Source organism: Lithobates pipiens, unplaced genomic scaffold (genome assembly GCF_037356315.1).
Source record: "Lithobates pipiens isolate NorthernLeopardFrog02 unplaced genomic scaffold, aLitPip1_a1.2 Scaffold_19, whole genome shotgun sequence".
Lineage (NCBI taxonomy): Eukaryota > Metazoa > Chordata > Amphibia > Anura > Ranidae > Lithobates > Lithobates pipiens.
The window spans coordinates 584,074,370-584,097,694 of NW_027507764.1; the positions used below are offsets into that span (position 1 = coordinate 584,074,370).

Sequence of the window (23,325 nt, forward strand, 5' to 3'; positions counted from 1 at the left end):
AAAGTTAACGAACCTAAAAGTTAAAACCCCAGGAGGTCAGCGCAGCACAGGGAGGGTGGGAACCCCTCGTAACGATAAATTCATCATAACGAACTTTCGTTATTTTTATTTTAACAAAAAGTTTTACAAACCTAACGAAAATTCAAATTGAATTTCGGACATGAATTGCGAAATACTATTTTTTTTTTAATACGAAACACTAAACACATTTTTTTTGCACTCCTTACATAGGCACACCCCTAAGCCCTGCAATCTGTATGTAGTGCACTCCTCAACACTACAGTCTGTACAAAGCGCACTCCTGAACTCTGCACTCCATATGTAGCACATCCCTTTTTCTGCACTCTGTATGTAGTACACTCTTTAACCCTGCACTCTGTACATAGCACACCCCTGAACTCTGTATGTAGCATACTCCTGAACTCTGCACTCCTTATATAGGCACACCCCTAAGCCCTGCAATCTGTATGTAGTGCACTCCTCAACACTACAATCTGTACAAAGTGCACTCCTGAACTCTGCACTCCATACCTAGCACATTCCTAAACTCTGCACTCTGTATGTAGCACACTCCTCAACCCTGCACTCTATACATAGAACACCCCTGAACTCTACACTCTGTATGTAGCATAGTCCTGAACTCCTTACATAGGCATACCTCTAAGTAGGGATGAGCCGAACACCCCCCTGTTCGGTTTGCATCCAGAACATGCGAATAGGCCAAACATTTGTTCGAACACCGTTAAAGTCTATGGGACACAACCATGAATAATCAAAAGTGCTAATTTTAAAGGCTTATATGCATGATATTGTCATAAAAAGTATTTGGGGACCCGGGTCCTGCCCTAGGGGACATGTATCAATGCAAGAAATTTTTTTCCGGGAGCAGTGATTTTAATAATGCTTAAAGTAAAACAATAAAAGTGTAATATTCCTTTAAATTTCATACCTGGGGGTTGTCTATAGTATGCCTGTAAAGGGGAGCATGTTTCCCATGTTTACAACAGTCTGACAGCAAAATGACATTTCTAAAGGAAAAAATTGGATTTTTATATACAGCTTACCTGTAAAATCCTTTTCTTGAGAGTACATCACGGGACACAGGAGCTTCATTACATAGTGGGTTATATAGGCACCTCTGGTGATTGGACACTGGTTGACCCCAATTAAGGAGAATTCCTCACCTATATAACCCCTCCCATATGGGAGGCACCTCAGTTTTGTAGCAAAGCAATAAGAAACCATGTAAAACCCAAGAGGGGCGGGAGCCCTGTGTCCCGTAATGTACTCTCAAGAAAAGGATTTTACAGGTAAGCTGTATATAAAAATCCCATTTTCTTGATCATACATCACGGGACACAGGAGCTTCATTACATAGTGGGATGTCCCATAGCAATGCTCAGATTGAGGGGAGGGAGACACAGATCATAATTATAGACCGCCAGGGACCGGAGGACCTAAACTGCAGCCTGCAGTACACTGCGCCCGAAGGCGATATCCTCTTGCCCTCTGACATCCACCTGATAGAATCTGGTGAATGTGTGGACTGATGACCAAGTTGCAGCCTTACAGATCTGAGCCAGGGAGGCCTGGTGATGCACTGCCCAAGAAGCACTTACAGCCCTAGTAGAGTGCGCTTTCACTTGAAAAGGAGGAATCTTCCCCTTTACACTATAGGCCTGAGAAATAACTTGTCTAATCCACCTTGAGAGAGTGGATTTTGATGCCGCCTGGCCCTTCCTAGGGCCTTCCGGCAAAATAAATAAGCAATCAGTTTTCCTTATCTGAACAGTTGCTTGAAGATATATACTGATTGCTCTAACCACATCCAAAGTGTGCAAAGATTCTTCTTCTCCAGACTGTGGGTCCGGAAAAAAGGATGGTAGGATTACATCTTGATTCAAATGGAATCCCGAAACCACCTTAGGTAGAAAGGACCTGTTGGGACGCATAACCACCTGGTCCTTATGGATAATTAGATACGGCTCCTTGCTGGAAAGAGCTGCCAGCTCTGATACTCTTCTAGCCGTGGAGATGACTACCAAGAAGACCAATTTTTTTTTTTCTTTTTAGTCAGGAGAACTAATGAAGCCAGATGCAAAGGTTCAAATGGTTGCCCCTGCAAAGCCGAGAGAACCAAATTCAGATCCCATGGGCATACCGGAGGTTTGACTGGCGGCCTTATCCGCATGGCCCCCTGGATGAAAGCCCGCACCAGGGAATTTGATGCAAGTGGCTTTGAAAAAACACTGACAGGGCCGAAATCTGCACCTTGATAGTGCTTATGGCCAAATTCATTTCTAGGCCTGACTGGAGAAAGGCCAAGATCCTGTTAATGACATACTTTCTAGGATGCCATGACCTGCGTAGCCCAAATGTCCCCTTTCTTTCTACCCACTGCCACCTCGACCTTCTTATCAACCTTAATAACGAGACCACACCTTCTCTTTGGAGTAAACTGGCCACAACGGCCTTTATTAACACAACCAAAACTTTTTACTCACTCCAAAGATATATATATAAATATATAAATATATAAACATGTATATCAAACCATAAACAACATTTTTTAAACTAAATTCCAGTCTGGTGATCTCTGACGGTGACCCACTTTAAACCAAAAACACCAACCTCACTGCGGTACCTTTAACATACCAGGCCTCCAGCTGTGACCACTCAGAGACAACCAATTCCTGCAGTGAAAAACATCCCAGTATTCCGTCCACCGTTCAGGAATACACAACATCCCAGTATTCCGTCCACCGTTCAGGAATACACAACATCCCAGTATTCCGTCCACCGTTCAGGAATACACAACATCCCAGTATTCCGTCCACCGTTCAGGAATACACCGGAGGGGCCCATCTTACCGATGAGCCCCCCACCCCTTTTTGATCACCTCCGTTTACCGCCACCGTCAAAGACCACCAGAAAGATACCGCTGCAGCCCCCCAAAAGGGCCGTTTTCCACCGTTGTGACGACCAGCCATCTGCGCCTGCAAGAAAAACAGAAACGAAAAACACCAGCCAGATACAAAACAGACCCGCACTAAAGAACAACCCCACAGTAGGGAGGGAGGGTGGGAAAGCTGCCTCCTCTGATGATTTCCCTCGTGCACTGGTGCTCGCTCTGGCTCCGCCCCCCCTTTTATACCGCTCCTCCCCTTCTTCTATTTTCCTCACCTACCACACCCTCTTCTATCTTCCTGGCTCCTAAGGCACCAGGTCATGCCCGCCCCTCCATTACCCCTCCCCTTGGGGCGGATCATTACGGGGCTCCCTTTTCCTGAGTTCACACCAGGAAACATATGCCCTCCAGATTTTGTAATAAATAAGCCTGGAGGCCGGTTTTCTGGCATTGACCAGAGTAGAAAGGACTGGCCCCGAAAGGCCACGGTCTCTTAGAATGTGGGTCTCAGCAGCCAAACCGTCAAATTCAGACTGCGTAAAGCAGGATGGTAAATTGGACCCTGTGAGAGCAGATCTGGCCGGAGAGGGAGGATCCATGGCCTGCCTACTGCCAACTTCATGATCTCTGCGTACCATGGTCGCCTGGGCCAAGCCGGGGCCACCAAAAGGACCGACTTTGTCTCCCTCTTGACTCTTCCCAGGAACCACGACAGAAGCGGGCTTGGGGGGAAGGCATAAATCAAATTGTACTGATCCCAGGGAACTGTCAGAGCATCTGACCCCTGAGCGAGTGCATCTCTTGTCCTTGACACAAAATTGTCCAGTTTCCTGTTGAACCTGGATGCAAACAGATCTACGTCTGGAGTACCCCACCTGTGACATATGTTCCGATTCTCCTGGGCACAACTGCTGGTGGCTCAGAAAATCCGCCTGCCAATTTTCCACTCCTGGAATGAAGACTGCAGAAAGACACAGAACATGCTTTTCTGCCCAGACAAGTATGCGATTCACCTCTTTTTGGGCCACCAGACTCCTGGTACCGCCCTGGTGATTGATATAAGCAACTGCTGTGGCATTGTCGGACTGAACCCGAACCGGGAGACCTCGTAGTCTGTAAGACCACTTTATGAGAGCCATATAAACTGCCCGGATCTCCAAGATATTTATGGGCAATAGCTTCTCGATCGCAGACCATTTCCCCTGCGAGCACGTCTCCTCCAACACTGCTCCCCAGCCTGTCAGGCGGGCATCTGTCGTGATAATCTTCCATGGAAGAGGAAGAAAAGTTTTGCCCTTCAGCAAATTCTTGGTTTGTAACCACCAGACGAGACTCTTGCGTGTCCCTGGGGATAGACGCATAGGAAGATCCAAGGCTTGGGGCTTCCTGTTCCAAGCTGCAAGGATGCATCTTTGCAGAGGCCTTCAGTGGAAGGAGGCGACCATTTTCCCTAACAGTCTCATGCACAATCGAATGGGGGAAGATCTCCTGCCCAAAATTAGGCGCACCAGATCCCCAATGGCCAAGGCCTTTGGCCTTGGAAGAAACACCTTGCCCTGAGCGGTGTCGATGATCATGCCCAGGTATTCCAACCTGGTGGCAGGCTGTAGGGATGACTTTTCTAGGTTTATGATCCAACCTAGGCGTTCCAGGTGTTCTAGCGTTCTGCTGACGCTGTGGTTTAGGAACGCTGCTGTTTTCTCCATGAGAAGCAAATCGTCTAGATAAGCCATGATGGCTATACCCTGAGCTCTTAGGTTTGCCAAGAGAGGGTCCAGAATCTTTGTGAAGACTCGAGGGGCCGTAGCGAGCCCGAACGGCAAGGCCACAAATCGAAAATGGCGCCGCTCTACCGCGAACCTTAGAAATTTTTGGTGTGCGGGAAAAATTGGCACATGTAGATATGCATCTTTGATATCTATTGATGCCATAAATTCCCCCCCTTGCAGGGAGGAGACCACAGTGCGGATTGACTGCATTCGGAAGGACCGGATGCGTAAAAACCGGTTCAGATCCTTCAGATCTAGGATAGGTCTGACACTTCCATTTGGCTTTGGAACGGTGAAGAGATTTGAGTAAAACCCTGAACCCTGTTCTTTTGGGTCCACTTCTACTATCACCCCCTGGGATAGTAAGTGATCTAAGGCCAGAAATAGCAATTTTTGCTTTACTGGATCCCTGGGGATCCTTGACCTTAGAAAGCGAGAAGGTGGAATCTCCTGAAACTCTAGCTTGTAGCCCAGAGACACCGAAGAGATCACCCACTTGTCCCGGATCTCTTCCCGCCAGGCTCTTGCAAGTCGCAGGAGCCTTCCCCCCACTCGGCGAGCGGGGGCGCCCCTTCACAAGGAAGCTTTTGGGCTCTGCTTGGCAGGCTTTCGCCCCCAAGTCTTTTTCTGTCCCTGGGCTCGGCCTTGAGCCTTTCCTGTAGAGGAGGGTTGAGAAGGCCGTCGCCACTGCTTAGAGCTTGATGCTCCGGGAGAGAGAGCACGCCTGAATGAAGGACGCTTGCTCCTTTTGACTGGAAGGAGAGTAGATTTACCCCCTGAAATTTTTTGGACGAATTTGTCTAATTCTTCTCCAAACAAACATTCCCCTTTAAACGGGAACCCAATCAAATGCTTCTTGCATGACAGCTCAGCTGCCCAATTCTTTAGCCATAGGGCTCTTCGCATGTGTACCAACATGAGGGACAAACGTGATGCTTGCTGGACAGAATCCAAAATCACATCAATCATGAAACACAGAATATGAGGCATTTCTGCATAATTCTCCACTTCCTCACTGGGAAGGAGCCCAAGCATCTGCTTAACCTGTTCCTTGAGGAACTGACACAACCCCACGGCTGCGACTGTAGGTTACACCACAGCGCCAGTCATGGAAAAGGAGGCTTTTAATAAGGTTTCCAGCTTTTTATCAGTTGGATCCTTAAATACCTGAGCATTATCCAATGGACAAGTCAGGTTTTTATTCACGCAAGAAACAGCCGCATCGACAGATGGGACCCCCCACTTCTTGGTGAAACTTTCCTCCAGAGGATAATGCATAGAAAACCTTTTAGGAGGATCAAACAGTTTATCGGGATGTCCCCAATCCTTATACAACAATTCATCCATTAAGGGATGAATTGGAAAGGAATAAACAGTCTGTGGGGCTTTCCTGACTCCCAGGGAAGAAACAGAGGACGTAGAGACTTCAGCAGCAGGCATTCTGAATGTGATACGCATCAATTCAGTATAATACTGCACCTGTTTTCTGAGCGCCTGGGAGGAGGGGACTATCTCCTCTTCCTCTGACTCATCCGACTGCTCATGATCCCTGTCCCGAGAGAGGGATCTCTCCTCATTGTCAGAAGAATCATCTGAGAGAGGAATTTAAGCAGAGGGAGGGGATCTACCCCTTTTCCTGCTATGTTTCAGGGAAGCAGAAATAAAATTCATTATTCTCCCTTCAAAACCCTCCAATGTAGCCCTAAGGGAGTCCTCAGTGACATAGACCGGGGCTGAGACATTAGGAGAGGCTGCAAAACCTGACAGGGGCACTGACTCGTCTTGAGAGGCTGGCTCCAGTCTTGCAGGGGAGATGGTAACTTACAGGCACTTTTAGAACCCCTGGACCTAGGCGGTGATTTACCAGTGCCCTTGCTACCTCCCCCTGAGACCCTCTTACGAGGAGACATAGTCCTAAGCTACAAAGCAGAGGTACTAGTACAAGTGCAATCACTGTTGTGCTTAAAGTCTCACAATAATATATACGCTTAAACTGCACAACCTGATGCTGAGTAGGTGTCTAAGGTTTGCCTGGATCCAATCCCCACGGATGCTTACTGCCCACAGCTCCTGTGTCTCCACTTACAGCCCCCTGACGCTCTGGGCTTTTTAAAACTGCCGCCTGGCGCCTGCGCAGTACAGCACCGTGCACATTGATGTGCACGGCTCACAACCACACTCCCCCTCCTCCATTAGGCCGGGAACGCGCCCGGCGCACGTGCACGCGCCCGCGCGCGTGCACGAGGACCGCGGGATCCAGGGGGGGTAAGGAGAACTCCACCGGAGCTGCGTGGGACCCCCAGACTACGTGGGACCCCTGTGTTACCTTGTTGTGGCAGGGATTGTAGTGGAGACGTGAGACAGCTGGAGAACCAGGCTTCACTGAGCGTGTGTACTGAAAAGCCATGTAAGTATGCATCAGGCTGCTCTTACTCCCTCTAGTGGTGGAAACCAGGTAAGACATACAACTACTCACAATGAAGAAATCCATCATATAATTACATATATAGGATTAACTTCCCTTACCTGTCCCCGCCACAGGAATTGCTGAACCAGACAAATTCCAGCCTTCACCCATCATGGCGGGTAGTGTTAGCCAACCTTCAGGTTTATCTGGGGCCCTTTCTCGGAAGAGCCTCCTACCTGGATCATGTAAAAGACTCTGCCAGAAACTTTCGTGCGCTCTGTGTAAACAGTACACCAAGTCTGGTTTTCCCAGAGCCCAGTCTTCCAATGGAGAGGACTTACAGGCCAAACCTCATTTCTTTGGCTGATGAGGCCCGGGTACCATACCATCTTGGGAGTCAAATATCGGCCCGGGGTATGGATCCGGTTTGTTGTAGCCCTTAGGCCCCCGCAGGGACCTGCACAGAGCTGAAGTTTTACGTGACCAACCACCATAGACACTGGCGAAAAAACTGAGGTGCCTCCCATATGGGAGGGGTTATATAGGGGAGGAATTCTCCTTAATTGGGGTCAGTCAGTGTCCAATCACCAGAGGTGCCTATATAACCCACTATGTAATGAAGCTCCTGTGTCCCGTGATGTATGATCAAGAAAAAGTCATTTAAAACAACCCACGGCTATAACTAATTGTCGGTCCGACAATACGCATAAAAGTTCATTGATAAAAACGGCATGGAATTCCTCCACAGGGGAACCCCGAACCAAGATTAAAAAAAAAATGGGGTGAGGGTCCCCCTCAAAATCCATACCAGACCTGTATCCGAACACGCAACCTGTCAGGCCGCAGGATTCCTGAACTGTACCAGGCCACATGCCCTCAACTTTGGGACAGCCCCCCCAAGCACCTTGTCCCCGTGTTGATGGGGAGAAGGGCCTCATCCTCACAACCCTTGCCCAGTGGTTGTGGGGGTCTGTGGGCAGGGGGCTTATCAGAATCTGGAAGCCCCCTTTAACAAGGGGTCCCCCAGATCCCAGCCCCCCCTGTGTGAATTGGTAATGGGGTACAAATGTACCCCTACCATTTCACAAAAAAAGTGTCAAAAGGGTAAAAAAAACACAAGAGACAGTTTTTGACAAATCCTTTATTAATCTCTTCTTCTTTCTGCTTCTTCTTCCATCTTCTTTCTTCTGGTCTTCCTTCGGTGTTCTTCTTCTTCCTCCAACTCCTTCTCCTCCATCTTCTTCTTCTTCCTCCGCACTTCTCGTCCCGCATCTTGCTCCGGCTTCTTCCCGGCTCTGTCCACGCGATCCGCCTCAGTGGGAGTCTTCCGCCGCGTGACGCTTCTGTTCTTCTGACACTTCTTATATAACGGAGGGCTGGGCCCAGGGGCGGACTGACCATTCGGGCCCTCAGCATGCCACTAAGGGACCCCATCAGGGTTGCCAGCCTCAATAAAACCAGGGACAGTATGTAAAAATCTGTGATTATAGCTGCCCCGCCTCTCCAGTACCTTTTCAATGTGTGTATGTGTATACTGTGTGTGTATATTGTGTGTCTGTGTGTGTGTATACCATATATGTGTGTGTGTGTGTGTGTGTGTGTATACTGTGTGGCCCCATAATCTATTGCTTGGGGGCCCTATAATCTCCTATTGCCTGGGGTCCCCATAATCTCCTATTACCCAGGGGCCCCATAAACTCCTATTGCCCGGGGGGGCTCCATGAGTTGTCAGTCCACCCCTGGCGGGGCCACCCGGTGAAAAATTCATCCACCAGGCAAACATGGTCGCTATAATTCTCCTTCTCTGCCGAAAACCTCAGATTTGGGTGGAGTGACCCTTTTAGTGTACATCCTTTTCGGTAAGTAGAAAGCTGCACGGGGTACTCCTCTGACGCACGGGGTACTCCTGGGTACTCCTATGTATCAACGTACAGTAGATACATAGTCTTACAGATGTAACTTGCCCTTTGGGGGGGCAACCATAATGCTGATGCGGCCCGCAATGAAATAAAGTTTGACACCCCTGCCTTAAAGTCTCAATTACATTAATCTGGCCCTTTGTTGAGAAATGTTGAAGCCCCTCTGCGATAAACCACTATGCCTAGATGTGAAGCCATCCTCCTATTTTGAGCTACAAGCATTGTGCCTGACGTTTGAAATCTCAACATTGCGATTTTTTCAGAAGCCTGAAGCTAACATCCCACCGCAAGGGGAAAAAAAAAGAAAAAGAAAAAAACAACCGCTTGGCAGATTTCTGTAAATAGAAACCTCAGATATGTTTTTTGGGCCCTGCAGCATTTGTGCCGGCGAAGCACCACGAGATACAGCAACGTTTCACAATATCGTCCATCAAAGGTCTTCCCGCGTCGTACATCGTTTAATCTCAGGAGGCGAATCGGTTTCTGCTACTCATCCCCCTCCATTTTCCACTATCACTCAGCCTCCATGCAATCTGCGGCTCCTCAGCTCCCGCCGAGCGTGATACCAGGGCCGGGAAAAAATAAAATAAAAAATCATCTCCAGAATATTTGATGTCTTCCACGTGCCGGAGAGATTAGTTCCCGGCTGACAGACGAGATTTCTTATTTTCATCCTGACACGGGCAAAAGGGATGAGAACGGCGAGAAAAAAAAGGCGGATTAGGCAAAACGTATAACAAGATGTTTATTCCGTGTAAGTGCAAAACATCTCCTTGTCACTCTGATGCCTCGAAATGCCGCGATCGGCACGCTGACTTTTTTTTATTTTATTTGCTCCTCAGGCTTTTAGCGAGCGAGGAACGCATTAGAATGATGATAAGGCACATCTGTTTCAGCAGCGCCGGAGGCCGCTAGAAGCGTGGGGCCGGTGGTGGTGGTGGGGGGGGGGGTCATTCATTTTCGAAACAGCGTTGTTGGCTTTCTACTTGCTGAAAAGGAAGTACACTAAAAGGGTCACTCCACCCAAATCTGAGGTTTTCGGTAGAGCGGGAGAATTATAGCGACCGTGTTCGCCTGGTGGATGAATTTTCTACAGCGACATTATGTAAAAGAAGCAGGCGGTGTGAAGAAACGTTGTTCTTTTAACCACTTGCTTACTGGGCACTTAAACCCCCCTCAGTCCCAGACCAATTTTCAGCTTTCAGCGCTGATGCACTTTGAATGACAATTGCGCGGGCATACAACACTGTACCCAAATGACATTTTTATCATTTTTTTCACACAAATAGAGCTTTATTTTGGTGGTATTTAATTACAGCTCGGAGTTTTATTTTTTGCTAAACAAACAAAAAAAGATGCAAAAAAAAAAAAATCATGTTTAACAGTTTGTTATAAAATTTTGCAAACGGGTCATTTTTCTCCTTCATTGAAGTGCGCTGATTAGGCGGCACTGATAGGCTGCACTGGTGGGCACTGATGGGCTGCATTGGTGGGCACTGATAGGCTGCATTGGTGGGCACTGATAGGCTGCACTGGTGGGCACTGATAGGCATAGTTAAGGCGGCACTAATAGGCACAGATAAGGCGGCACCGATGGGCACAGATAAGGCAGCACTGATGGGCAAAGATGGGCACAGATAAGATGGCACGGATGGGTGGCACGGATGGGTGGCACGGATGGGCACTGATAGGTACCACTGATAGATGGGACTGATGGGCACTGATAGGTGGCACTGATAGGTGGCTCTGATAGGTGGCACTGCTGGGCACTGATGGGCGGCACTGCTGGGTACTGGTAGATGACACTGATGGGCACGGATATGTGGCACTGGGGTGCAGCACCTTTGAGGCAGATTGTGGGCACTGCTGGGTGGCACTGCTGGGTGGCACTGTGGGCACTGCTGGGTGGCACTGACGGGGGGCACTTACTTTTAATACATGTGGCACTGCAGGGGGCAGGTGGGCACTGGCAGGGGGCAGGTGGGCACTAGCAGGGCTGGCCGTGATCGGGACTGATGTCCCGATCACGGCCGCCGGTTATCGGCTTTTTTTTTTCTCCTCGCGCAGCGCGAGGAGGAATAATAGCCGATTACCGGCTCTGTTATATCACATGATCAGCTGTCATTGGCTGACAGCTGATCACGTGATAAGGAGTCGGGATCGACCCCTTGCACGGATCGGTGATCAGGCGAGTCTCATGGACTCGCCGATCACAGAGCGCGCCGCGCGCGCCCCTCAGGGGGCGCGCAGGCTGCTTGTGCACGGGACGACGTCAATAGACGTAGTCCCAGAAAAGGAGATCCACGCTGTAGCCGTCATTTGGCTATAGCGCGGATCTCTAGTGGTTAAAGTGTCAGTAAACCAACATCATAAAAAAAAATTAACGATCAATCATTCAATCAGGTATTATATGCTGTATACTCAGTCACTATGAGATTCGTTTTCTGTATTCTGGAATAAACCTGGTTGATCCTGCTGCTCTTTATCGCCCCCTTCTGTCCATGTCCCCAGTTCAGCTGGGGATTTTGCAGAGCTGTGTTGGCAACTCTGCACATGCTCAGTTGTCAGTGAGTTTCTATGCTGAGCATTTCCTCCACATCACATCTGAGCAGCCCGTGTGACTACAGATTCCCACATGTGGGCGTATGGGTGAATGGCAGCCCACTCCCTCCCTCCTCCTCCATGCCCACCAACCAGCTAAACACAATGGGGGTGGGATATTGCATGTAGATTGATGGAGGCTTCACCTCCCTTTTATTCTATTTTATTCTAATGCCCCGTGCACACGGTCAGACATTTCGACCACAAAATCCATCAGATTTTTTTCAGACAGATTTTGGCCAAAACTTGTGTTGCACACACACACACACGGTCGCACAAAGTTGTCAGAAAATCCGATCTTTCAAAACGAGGTGAGGTACAAAAAGGTACAACGGGCCTGCATAGAGGCCAGTAGCCAATAGATTTCGTCTCCAATTTTTTTCTGAGCATGCGTGGCACTTTGTGCGTCTGAATTCTCTACACGCGATCGGAAAAAGTCAGATTTTGTTGTCGGAAAATTTTAGATCTAGCTCTCCAACTTTTTGCGTTGGAAAAAGTCTGATAGAGCCCACACACGATCGGATTTTCTGACAACATAATCCGATCGGACTTTTTCCCGTCTGAATTTCCGACCACGTGTATGGGGCATTAGACACAGACTGGAGGGGCGTGACAAGGCCTGTGACTGCTTGAAATTCGCCCACACCGTGTGTTAGTGCCAACAAAAAAATAATAAAGTTTTGATTTCAAATATATATTTGTATGACAATTTAAAAAAAGTTTATTGATATAAAATGTTTTTTTTTTTCACTCTGTATCCCAAAGGCTGTTTTTTATTTTGAACGTGTGACCAGCAGCAGAGGACTACATAGTTACATATAGTTACATAGTTAGTCAAGTTGAAAAAAGACACAAGTCCATCCAGTTCAACCAAAAAACTAGACTAGCCTAGAAGCTCCTCCTGCTTATGTTTCCCTGTAGACAGCCTGGGAGGGATCTGGGTCATGTGACAGCTGTATATTGATTAGGAAAAAGGTACACTATATCGTCAAAAGTATTGGGACACCTGCCTTTACACGCACATGAACTTTAATGACATCCAAGTCTTAGTCCGTAGGGTTCAATATTGAGTTGGCCCACCCTTTGCAGCTATAACAGCTTCAAGGCCGTCCACAAGGTTTAGGAGTGTGTCTATGGGAGTGTTTGACCATTCTTCCAGAAGAGCATTTGTGAGGTCAGGCACTGATGTTGGACGAGAAGGCCTGGCTCGCAGTCTCCCCTCTAATTCATCCCAAAGGTGTTCTATCGGGTTGAGGTCAGGACGAGTCAAGTTCCTCCACCCAAAACTCGCTCATCCATGTCTTTATGGACCTTGCTTTGTGCACTGGTGTGCAGTCATATTGGAACAGGAAGGGGCCGTCCCCAAACTGTCCCCACAAAGTTGGGAGCATGAAATTGTCCAAAATGTCTTGGTATGCTGACGCCTTAAGAGTTCCCTTTACTGGAACTGAGGGGCCAAACCCAACCTCTGAAAAGCAACCCCTACACCATAATCCCCCCCTCCACCAAATGATTTGGACCCGTGCACAGATGTACCGTACATTAAATAGTGTGTGTTTAGTATCACTTTAATGAATTTTAACATCAACATATTCCACAGTGCTGTATAGAGTATGCCAAACCCAGCTCACAGTCTAATCCCCTCCGTAACGATATAGACATACATATATTGTATATGTAACGCAATAAATGGATATGGCGGATGGATGGCTTTCAGTAGACTGCTCCAACCAAATTCAGTGCACTGGGAGGCACTATTATGCCTCATACACACGCACGTACGGACATTCCGACAGCAAAACCGTGTTTTTTTTTTTTCGACGGATGTTGGCTCAAACTTATCTTGCATACACACGGTCACACAAATGTTGTTGGAAATTCCAATCAGCAAGAACGTGGTGATGTATAACACGTACGACGGCGCTATAAAAAGGAAGTTTAATAGCCAGGGCTCCACCCTTTGGGCCCCTTCTGCTAATCTCGTGTTAGTAGAAGTTTGGTGAGAGACGATTCGTGCTTTTCAGTTCGTATCTGTTCTTCAGTTTGTGCTTGTGGGTTTGTATCTGTTCTTCAGTGCATGTTGTCAGTTCATATCTGTTTCTCAGTGCGTTCTTCTCCGCTCGTTTCTGATTTTCAGATTTTTCTTCTCGGTTTCTTTCTGATTTTCGATGCGTTCTGTTAGTTAGTTCTGACCAGCCGACCGTTTACAAGCCAGGTTGCGGATACGTACTCGTCGTAGAGTTCATGCTGTGCAGGGGCTTAGTGTTGGAGTTCTTTCTTTGACCCAAGTCCAGTCCACGAACAGGGCGAGGAGGAGTTCATGGACGAAGAATTGGTTGCTCCAGCGTGACCAATTCTCGCACATGCCTTTGTTGTGGGAGATCCGGGAGAATAATCCTGATGATTTCAGAAATTATCTCCGGGTGATGGACCCCGTCTTTAACCGTCTGTTGGCTTTGCTGTCCCCTTATATTAGCAAGCAGGACACCTGCATGCGGTAAGCCATCACTCCCAAGCAGAGGCTCATCGCCACCTTTCGGTACTTGGCGACGGGGAGAAGCCTGCAGGACCTCAAGTTCTCAACAGGCATCTCCCCCCAGGCTCTGGAGATCATTATTCCAGAGACCTGTTCTGCCATCATACAGGTCCTGCAGAAGGACTATATTAAGGTAAGTTTTATCCTTTAACATCACATTCTATATATTTAATGTTTGCTAATGTATTGTATTTCTTTCCTCATTCCCTAATTACCATGATTGTAATATACTGTGAATGTCCCCTTTATCCTCATGCATGCTGTAATCTTTTAATGCTCCTTTTTTGTCCTTCATGCATATTTGCCTTCACTAACCTCCCCAGCATGCTATCCTGGGCCCATACACACCTAGCCTAATCACTTGACAATGTATTTTGTCAGCTCCATTGTAGTGTTTTACCGAAAACACCCCCTAAAATGTGTACAAATGTTATTATTTTTGTCCTTAAATTCAGGCAGAGTGCCAGAGGGTTTTTTTTTTTAAGGGGGGGTGGCCAAAACTCATTTGGAACCCTCCCTCCCCCCAACCGCTAAGTCAACCGATACCAATACTCTATCTGCTGACTTTGCCAAACCCAATACACACTATACCTACCTCTTTTGTATTCATATTTATGGACGAATTCCCCAAAGCTTGTAGTGCAAGGGCCTGCCTGAATACTTTCAAATGGTACTGTTTAAAGTTTTGTTCTCCAATTATCTTGATAGGTAATTGCAGAATGTAAAAATGTGCTTCAGTTTGGACAGTGTGTATTCATATTTTTGTATTATGACACTTCTTACCTGTCCAGTGGGCTGCCAATAGTGTAAGTAAGGAGGGCCTGGCCAAAGTGAGACTTCCCTAACAGTGGAGGGGTAATAGATGGGAAGCATGTCCACATCGTCCCACCCCCCAACTCGGGGTCATACTATTAAAACTATAAGAGGTTCTAATAGTATAGTGATGTTGGCGGTGGTGTCGGTGACTTATACGTTTTTGTATGTGGACGTGGGGAAGAATGGTCGGATGTCGGATGGTGGAGTCATCACCCAGTCGGAGTTCTACAGACGGCTCCAAAATGGCAGCTTGGGCTTGCCACCTGCGGAGGACAACGTGGCCGGTCTTCCGTTTGTGTTCGCCACTGATGAAGTGTTTGGGCTGGGTGATCATCTCATGAGGCCATTCCATATTCCATATCCATATAGCATGACTGTCACGATCTAGGATGAGGCCGAAATGCTGAGAGGGCTCCCCTTGCGGCCGAGCGCAGTACAACCCTGAAGTTGACACAGGGATGTAGTGCCCACAGTAGCACAGGTTGCCAGGTAGCAATAGTAGAGACCAGGTAACAGATGGACAAGCCTGGATGGACAACTGTGCTTAGGAGATCCGAGAGTAGGCAGCGGAAATCCAGAGAATGGTCAAAACAAGCCGAGGTCGGGTGCAGGAAGCAGATCTGGAGCGTCAGGTACAAGCCAGGAGTCGGAGCCAGGAGAACAACAGGAACGGGTCAAACAGGCCGGGTCGGTACACAGAAGATCGGATAACAGGAAGCACAGGTACAGGTTCACAGGAGAGCTGACGATAATCCAGCAATGCAGGAGTGTCAGGCGAACGTTTAAATAGGCAGCCTGACCGGGTCACGTCGCGGGCGCGTCGGAGCGATCGTACGTCTACGTCTAGTACGTTGCGTATTCGTGGCATCGCCGCGTAAGCCCGCCCGGTTAGGCGTCGCGTCGGTCGTACGTCTAGCAACTACTTTGCGCTTGCGTAGGCGCCGACGCGCGTTAACACGGACGTATCTTATGAGACTGCGGCTATTTCCCTGACAGTGCCCCCCCCCAAGGGGCAGCCTCCGGATGCCCAACCGAGCCCACTTTTCAGGATACCGGGTGCGGAACCTACGTAAAAGTTCAGGAGCATGTACATGATCGGCAGGCTCCCATGAGTTCTCTTCAACAGGATACCCCTTCCATTTAATTAAAAACTGGATGGTCCTACCTCTCCGACGACAGTCGAGGATGGACTCAACCTCGTATTCGGTTTCTTCACCAACCTGAACTGGAGGCGGAGGCATTTCTTCTCTTCCTGAAAATGGACTAAAGGTAACAGGTTTAAGGAGGGAAACATGAAATATAGGATGGATCTTAAACGAATCAGGCAAAACAAGTTCAAAGGCTACGGGGTTAATCTCCCGTTTGATTTCAAAAGGACCCAGAAATTTAGGTCCCAGTTTCCGGGAAGGAAGAGGCAGTCTAAGATTTGTTGCTGAAAGCCACACCTTATCCCCTGTCTTAAAGATGGGGTTGATTCTCTTCCTTTTATCATACTGCTTCTTGTATTCCTCCTGGGCCCTTCTCATGGTGTCTTGAAGTATTAGATAGTTCGAGTGAATGAAATTTACTCGGTCTTGAACTGCCGGGACGGATGACTCAGGGATGGTGTTAGGCAGAAATGAAGGGTGGAATCCGTAGTTTGCCCAGAAGGGTGACTGGTTGGTGGAGGCGTGCACAGAGTTATTATAGGCGAATTCCGCACAAGGTAGCAAGGAAACCCAATCGTCCTGGGAGAAGGAGCAGAAGCATCGCAGGTATTGCTCTAGTGTTTGATTGGTTCTTTCGGTTTGTCCATTACTCTGTGGGTGATAGGCAGATGATAAACAAATCTTAATTGAGAGCAATTTACACAGTTCCTTCCAAAATTTAGAGGTGAATTGTACCCCTCTGTCTGATACAATACTATCAGGTACCCCGTGTAGCCGGACAATCTCTTTAATAAAAGTTTTTGCTGTATCTAGGGCAGAGGGAGTCCCCTTAAGCGGCAAGAAATGTGCCATCTTGGACAGGCGGTCCACGACCACCAAGATGGCCGTAAACCCTTCAGAGGGAGGTAGTTCCACAATAAAATCCATGGAAATTTCTCTCCATGGTTTCTCCGGGACTGGCAGTGGTCTTAGTAGACCCCAGGGTCTGATGTTAGGTCCTTTGTTGCGCTGGCAGGTGGTGCAGGAATCTACGTATGCCTTACAGTCCGCTTTTAAGGTAGGCCACCATAGGGACCGCCGTACAAGGTCCGTCGTCTTCCGCACTCCAAAGTGGCCTGCAAGTGGGTGATCGTGGAAGGTCTTCAATACTAGTAACCTGGCCTGCTGGGGAACAAAAACCTTGTCCTGGTGCCATAGAAGCCCTCCTTGACTCCTCAGGGCAGAAGCTTCGGTCTCCGTGCACTGTCTAGTAGCCAGTTCGATAGAAGATTTCAGGTCTGGTTGTATTAACAAGAAATTCTGGGAGGACAAAATTGTACTAGGTGGGGCCCCCTCGGGGGTATCGGGGAACATCCTAGATAAGGCATCCGCTTTGCTGTTTTTAGATCCCGGGCGGTAGGTGATATGGAAATGGAATCTTGAAAAGAACAAAGCCCACCGGGCCTGTCGGGGTCTTAGGCGTCTGGCCGTACGGAGATACTCCAAGTTCTTGTGATCTGTGAAAATTAAAATGGGGTGAGCGGCACCCTCTAGGAGGTACCTCCATTCTTCAAGAGCGGTCTTGATCGCTAGAAGTTCCCGGTCCCCTACATCATAGTTCTTCTCTGGGGGACTCATCTTCCGAGAGAAGAAGGCTACAGGGTGCAGTAAGGCTTTGGGACCTTGGCGTTGGGATAAGATCGCCCCGGTGGCCACCTCCGAGGCATCAACCTCTAGTACGAAGGGTAAGGCGGGATCTGGGTGTTGCAGGATGGGCGCAGAGGTAAATAGGGTCTTGAGCTGCTTAAAAGCGGACTGGGCTGCTGGGGACCAATGGAACTTGGTGTGCTGACGAGTAGTCAAGGTGATGGGGGCTACGATGGTGGAGAAGCCCCGTATAAACCTTCGGTAAAAGTTTGCGAAGCCAATAAACCTCTGTACACCCTTCTTGTCAGCAGGAGCGGGCCAATCCAGAATGGATTTCACCTTCTGCGGGTCCATGGCAATTCCCCCTGTGGAAATAATGAGTCCCAAGAAATGGATAGATTCCTTCTCAAAGTCACACTTCTCGGCTTTGGCGTATAACCCGTGAGTTCTAAGAATACTTAGTACTTTCCTAACATGTATTCTGTGAAGCTCTAGTGAGGGTGAAAAAATCAGGATGTCGTCAAGGTAGGCGACAACAAAGTGGTCAAGGTACTCCCGAAAAATATCATTGATAAAATGTTGAAAGGTTGCCGGGGCGTTACATAGTCCAAAGGGCATGACCAGATATTCGAAATGACCAAATCTTGTTCTGAACGCGGTCTTCCACTCGTCCCCTTCCCGGATACGGACAAGATTATAAGCCCCACGTAGGTCAAGTTTTGTAAAAATACGAGAGGTACGGAATCTCTGGAGGAGTTCAGGGATAAGCGGAAGAGGATACCGATTTTTGAGGGTAATATTATTTAATTCCCGATAGTCCACACATGGTCTTAGGGTCTTATCTTTCTTCTCCACAAAGAAGATACCTGCTCCGGCAGGGGATGAAGAGGGACGAATGAATCCCTTGGCCAGGTTTTCGTCGATGTACTGTCGTAGAGCCTCCAATTCTGTCTCCGAAAGGGGAAATATCCGACCAAAAGGAATGGGGGCCCCAGGTAGTAATTCAATGGGGCAGTCATAGGGGCGGTGAGGAGGTAGAGTATCGGCTTTCCTCCTATCAAAAACGTCTCTGAAATCCTGGTAGATCGTTGGTATGCGAGAGGCCGGACTAGATGCGGGTTGTATGGTCAGACAGCCGGGCAATTCGTGAGGGATGAAGTCCAGACAGTGCTGCTGACAGTAGGCAGATGTGAAGGAAACCGCCCTTGTGAGCCAATCGATCTGGGGGTTGTGAGCCTGTAGCCAAGGGATCCCTAGGATAACAGGGAACATCGGGGAGCTCAGAATGTCGAATTTAAGGAATTCTTGGTGACCCGAATCGGTGATTGTCAGGATGGGACTAGTTTCCTGGGTGACATGACCTGAACTAGGTAAGGAGCCATCGGCCAAGCGGACGGTCAAGCTCTGTTCCTTGCGGTTCAGTGGGAGAGCCAGACTCCTGGCCAAGGTTAAGTCCAGGAAGCAACTACAGGCTCCGGAATCAATGATTGCTTGTAGAGGGATCCTGCTGCCTGCCACCATCAACGTGACTGGAAGAATGATGTGGGCAGAAGCTGTCATTGCTACCTGAAGGTGAGAAGGAGTGTTTGAGGCTGGTTTACTCGGCCTTGTAGGGCAGTTGCTAATAAAATGTCCTGATTTCCCACAGTAGAAGCAGAGGTGTGCCTGACGGCGGAGAAGTCTCTCTTCAGAGGTTAAAGCGGGACGGGGAATGCCCCTCAGAACGGGGGATACTGCTGGGCGAACTGGAGGTGGGGCCTGGATGGAGCAAGTGGTTCGGGAGCGTTCTAGCTGACGTTCCCGTAGACGCCTGTCAAGCTGGATGGCGAGTAGGATGAGTTCTTCGAGCGTAGTGGGAATCTTTAGTCTGGCCAACTCATCCTTAAGAGCTTCGGACAACCCCATACGATATTGAAATTTGAGGGCCGCCTCATTCCAGCCGGAGTCAGAGCTCCAGGTACGGAACTCCACTGAATAGTCCTCTACAGGTCGCCCACCCTGGCGAAGAGCATGCAAAGCTGACTCGGCTGTAGCCGTCCGGAAGGGGTCATCATACAGGCGGGCCATGGCTTCAAAGAATAGGTCCAGAGTATTCACATAAGGGCTGCATTGTTCCAGCAGGCCGTGGGCCCATGTCTGGGGATCGTCCCTCAGTAATGAAATGGTGAATCCCACCTTGGTTGCCTCTGAAGCAAAGGTCTGAGGTTGCAGGGAGAAGTAGAGGAAACATGAGTTTCTGAAGGATCTGAATTTTCTTCGGTCCCCGAAGAAGTGTTCTGGAGCCGGGACTCGTGGTTCTAGGACCGCTGAAATTGTAGACGCCGGAACTTGACCAGAGCAGGTGGGTGGTTCAGGCGGGTGTTGCAGGCGCTCCTCCAGCCGGTGATGTTTCTCTCGGAGCTCTTGAATAGCTGGAGCAAGGGCCGTGAGTTCTCGTAGGACGGCCTCTAATGGGGAGTCACCTCTGTCGACCTCTGTCATGGCTGGATTATACTGTCACGATCTAGGATGAGGCCGAAATGCTGAGAGGGCTCCCCTTGCGGCCGAGCGCAGTACAACCCTGAAGTTGACACAGGGATGTAGTGCCCACAGTAGCACAGGTTGCCAGGTAGCAATAGTAGAGACCAGGTAACAGATGGACAAGCCTGGATGGACAACTGTGCTTAGGAGATCCGAGAGTAGGCAGCGGAAATCCAGAGAATGGTCAAAACAAGCCGAGGTCGGGTGCAGGAAGCAGATCTGGAGCGTCAGGTACAAGCCAGGAGTCGGAGCCAGGAGAACAACAGGAACGGGTCAAACAGGCCGGGTCGGTACACAGAAGATCGGATAACAGGAAGCACAGGTACAGGTTCACAGGAGAGCTGACGATAATCCAGCAATGCAGGAGTGTCAGGCGAACGTTTAAATAGGCAGCCTGACCGGGTCACGTCGCGGGCGCGTCGGAGCGATCGTACGTCTACGTCTAGTACGTTGCGTATTCGTGGCATCGCCGCGTAAGCACGCCCGGTTAGGCGTCGCGTCGGTCGTACGTCTAGCAACTACTTTGCGCTTGCGTAGGCGCCGACGCGCGTTAACACGGACGTATCTTATGAGACTGCGGCTATTTCCCTGACAATGACCCTCACCCCAGACCCAAGGGTTTTTAACTACCTGCTGGCCAGAGCCAGAAGAGACGTGGAGAATGTGTTCGGAATAATGGCCAACCGGTTCCACCTATTTCTGACAGAAATACACATGGTGGAATATAAACTGAACCATATTGTACTTGCCTGCTGCATTCTCCACAATTACCTCAGAAAAAAGTGCAGCGAACTATGTGGCCTCAGTTGGGGCTGAGGCCAGATTTCAAAATACTAATCTGACGACACTTGAACCTGATCGTCCTGACTTGAGCACCCAAGCACCCGCAAAGTTGGACAAAGTTATGTTGAGTACTTTGCAGGTAGGGGGGCCATTGATATGCCAGCCAATTTGTTAAACATTTTAAAAATATTTTTTTTTGGATAAACTAAACTAATATTTCGTTTGATTTACTGCTTGTTTTTCTTTTAGCTGTCTCCTAGGTTCTCCAATGTGTTTTTTTTTTTTTCGCCCATTTTCTTCAATAGTTCCAACGTATTTTCTTTGATACATGAAGTGACAGTCTCTTCTTCAGCTAACTATTATTATGTTGTGGGTCTGCTACACACATGCGCACACACAATGTTTTTGTTGTTAATGTATGTGCATTGTGGACGTACGGGTGCCGCCCCCCTATAACACTGCCGCCACCTTCCCTATCCATGTACCCAACCCCTTTCAGGATGCCGGGCGCATGAATTCCCATAGCAGGGATGGGGTGTTTTTTTGAAGCACATGATTGAAAAAATGTGGAACTTGGGGCGCAGAGCACTGCTCCCCAATCCCATCCAGTTGTGTGAGGATATCAAATTAATTTTCGCTATTTTCACACTGTATCTTATCCCCGTCAATCAGGAAGCAGGTGTGAGACCTGTTTTCCGATTGGCCAAAACGTCAAGCGATCCTATTGGACCCCTGACGTGGAGCCAGGGAGGAAGCCGCTGGAGCCAGAGAGGAAGCCTGCCACCCTGGAGCCTCTGCCCGGACCCTGCACCCGCTAGCTTGGAGCCACTGCCCGGACCCAGCCCCCAATAGCCTCAAGCCGCTGCCTGGACCCTGCACCCGCTAGCCTGGAGCCGCTGCCTGGACCCTGCACCCGCTAGCCTGGAGCCACTGCCCGGACCCCGCACCTGCTTGCCTGGAGCCACTGCCTGGATGCCGCACCCGCTAGCCTGGAGCCATTGTTTGGACCCCACATCTGCTAGCCTGAAGCAGCTGCCCGGACCCCGCACCCACTTGCCTGGAGCCGTTGCCCAGACCCCGCACCCGCTAGCCTGGAGCCGTTGCCCGGACCCTGCACCCGCTAGCCTGGAGCCACTGCCCAGACCCTGCACCCGCTAGCCTGGAGCCACTGCCTGACCGCACCCGTTAGCCCGGAAGCCGCTGCATGGACCCAGCACCCGCTAGCCTGGAGTCGTTGCCCAGACCCCACACCCGCTAGCCTGGAGCTGCTGCCTGGATGCTGCACCCGCTAGCCTGGAGCCATTGCTGGGACCCCACATCTGCTAGCCTGGAGCCGCTGCCCAGACCCCGCGCCCACTAGCCTGGAGCCGTTGCCCGGCCCCCGCACCAGCTAGCCTGGAGCCGTTGCCCAGACCCCGCACCCGCTAGCCTGGAGCCATTGCCCGGACCCCGCACCCGCTAGCCTGGAGTAATTGCCTGGACCCCGCACCCGCTAGCCTGGAGCCGTTGCCCGGACCCTGCACCCGCTAGCCTGGAGCCACTGCCTGACCGCACCCGTTAGCCCGGAAGCCGCTGCACGGACCCAGCACCCGCTAGCCTGGAGTCCTTGCCCAGACCCCACACCCGCTAACCTGGAGCTGCTGCCTGGATGCTGCACCCGCTAGCCTGGAGCCATTGCTTGGACCCCACATCTGCTAGCCTGGAGCCGTTGCCCAGACCCCGCACCAGCTAGCCTACGGCCACATCACCCTGAATGCGCTCGATCCCGTCTGATCTCGGATGCTAAGCAGGGTCGGGCCTGGTTAGTACCTGGATGGGAGACCGCCTGGGAATGCCAGGTGCCGTAGGGTAGCCTGGAGCTGTTGCCCGGACCCCGCACCCGCTAGCCTGGAGCCGTTGCCCGGACCCCGCACCCGCTAGCCTGGAGCCATTGCCTGGACCCCACACCTGCCAGCCTGGAGCCGCTGCCCAGGCCCCGCACCCGCTAGCCTGGAGCCACTGTCCGAGGGCACCCATTAACCTGGAGCCACTGCATGGACCCAGCACCCGCTAGCCTGCAGTCGATGCCCAGACCCCACACCCACTAGCCTGGAGCTGCTGCCTGGACCCCGCACCCGCTATCCTGGAGCCGCTTCCTGGAACCCGCACTCGCTAGCCTAGAGCTGCTGCCTGGACCCCGCACCCGCTATCCTGGAGCCGCTTCCTGGAACCCGCACCCGCTAGCCTAGAGCTGCTGCCATTGCTATAGGGCTTTTAATGCATCACCTATGGAAAATTTTGAGTACAAAATTT

The 23,325-nt window shown here is 49.9% G+C and overlaps 1 non-coding gene across 1 annotated transcript; it reads left to right on the plus strand.

Moving 5' to 3' along the window:
* Positions 1 to 22,764: 22,764 nt before the first annotated feature.
* LOC143999642 (5S ribosomal RNA) lies at positions 22,765 to 22,883 on the plus strand. The gene has a single exon (XR_013278104.1). It is a non-coding gene; the product is annotated as a 5S ribosomal RNA (ribosomal RNA).
* Positions 22,884 to 23,325: the final 442 nt, after the last annotated feature.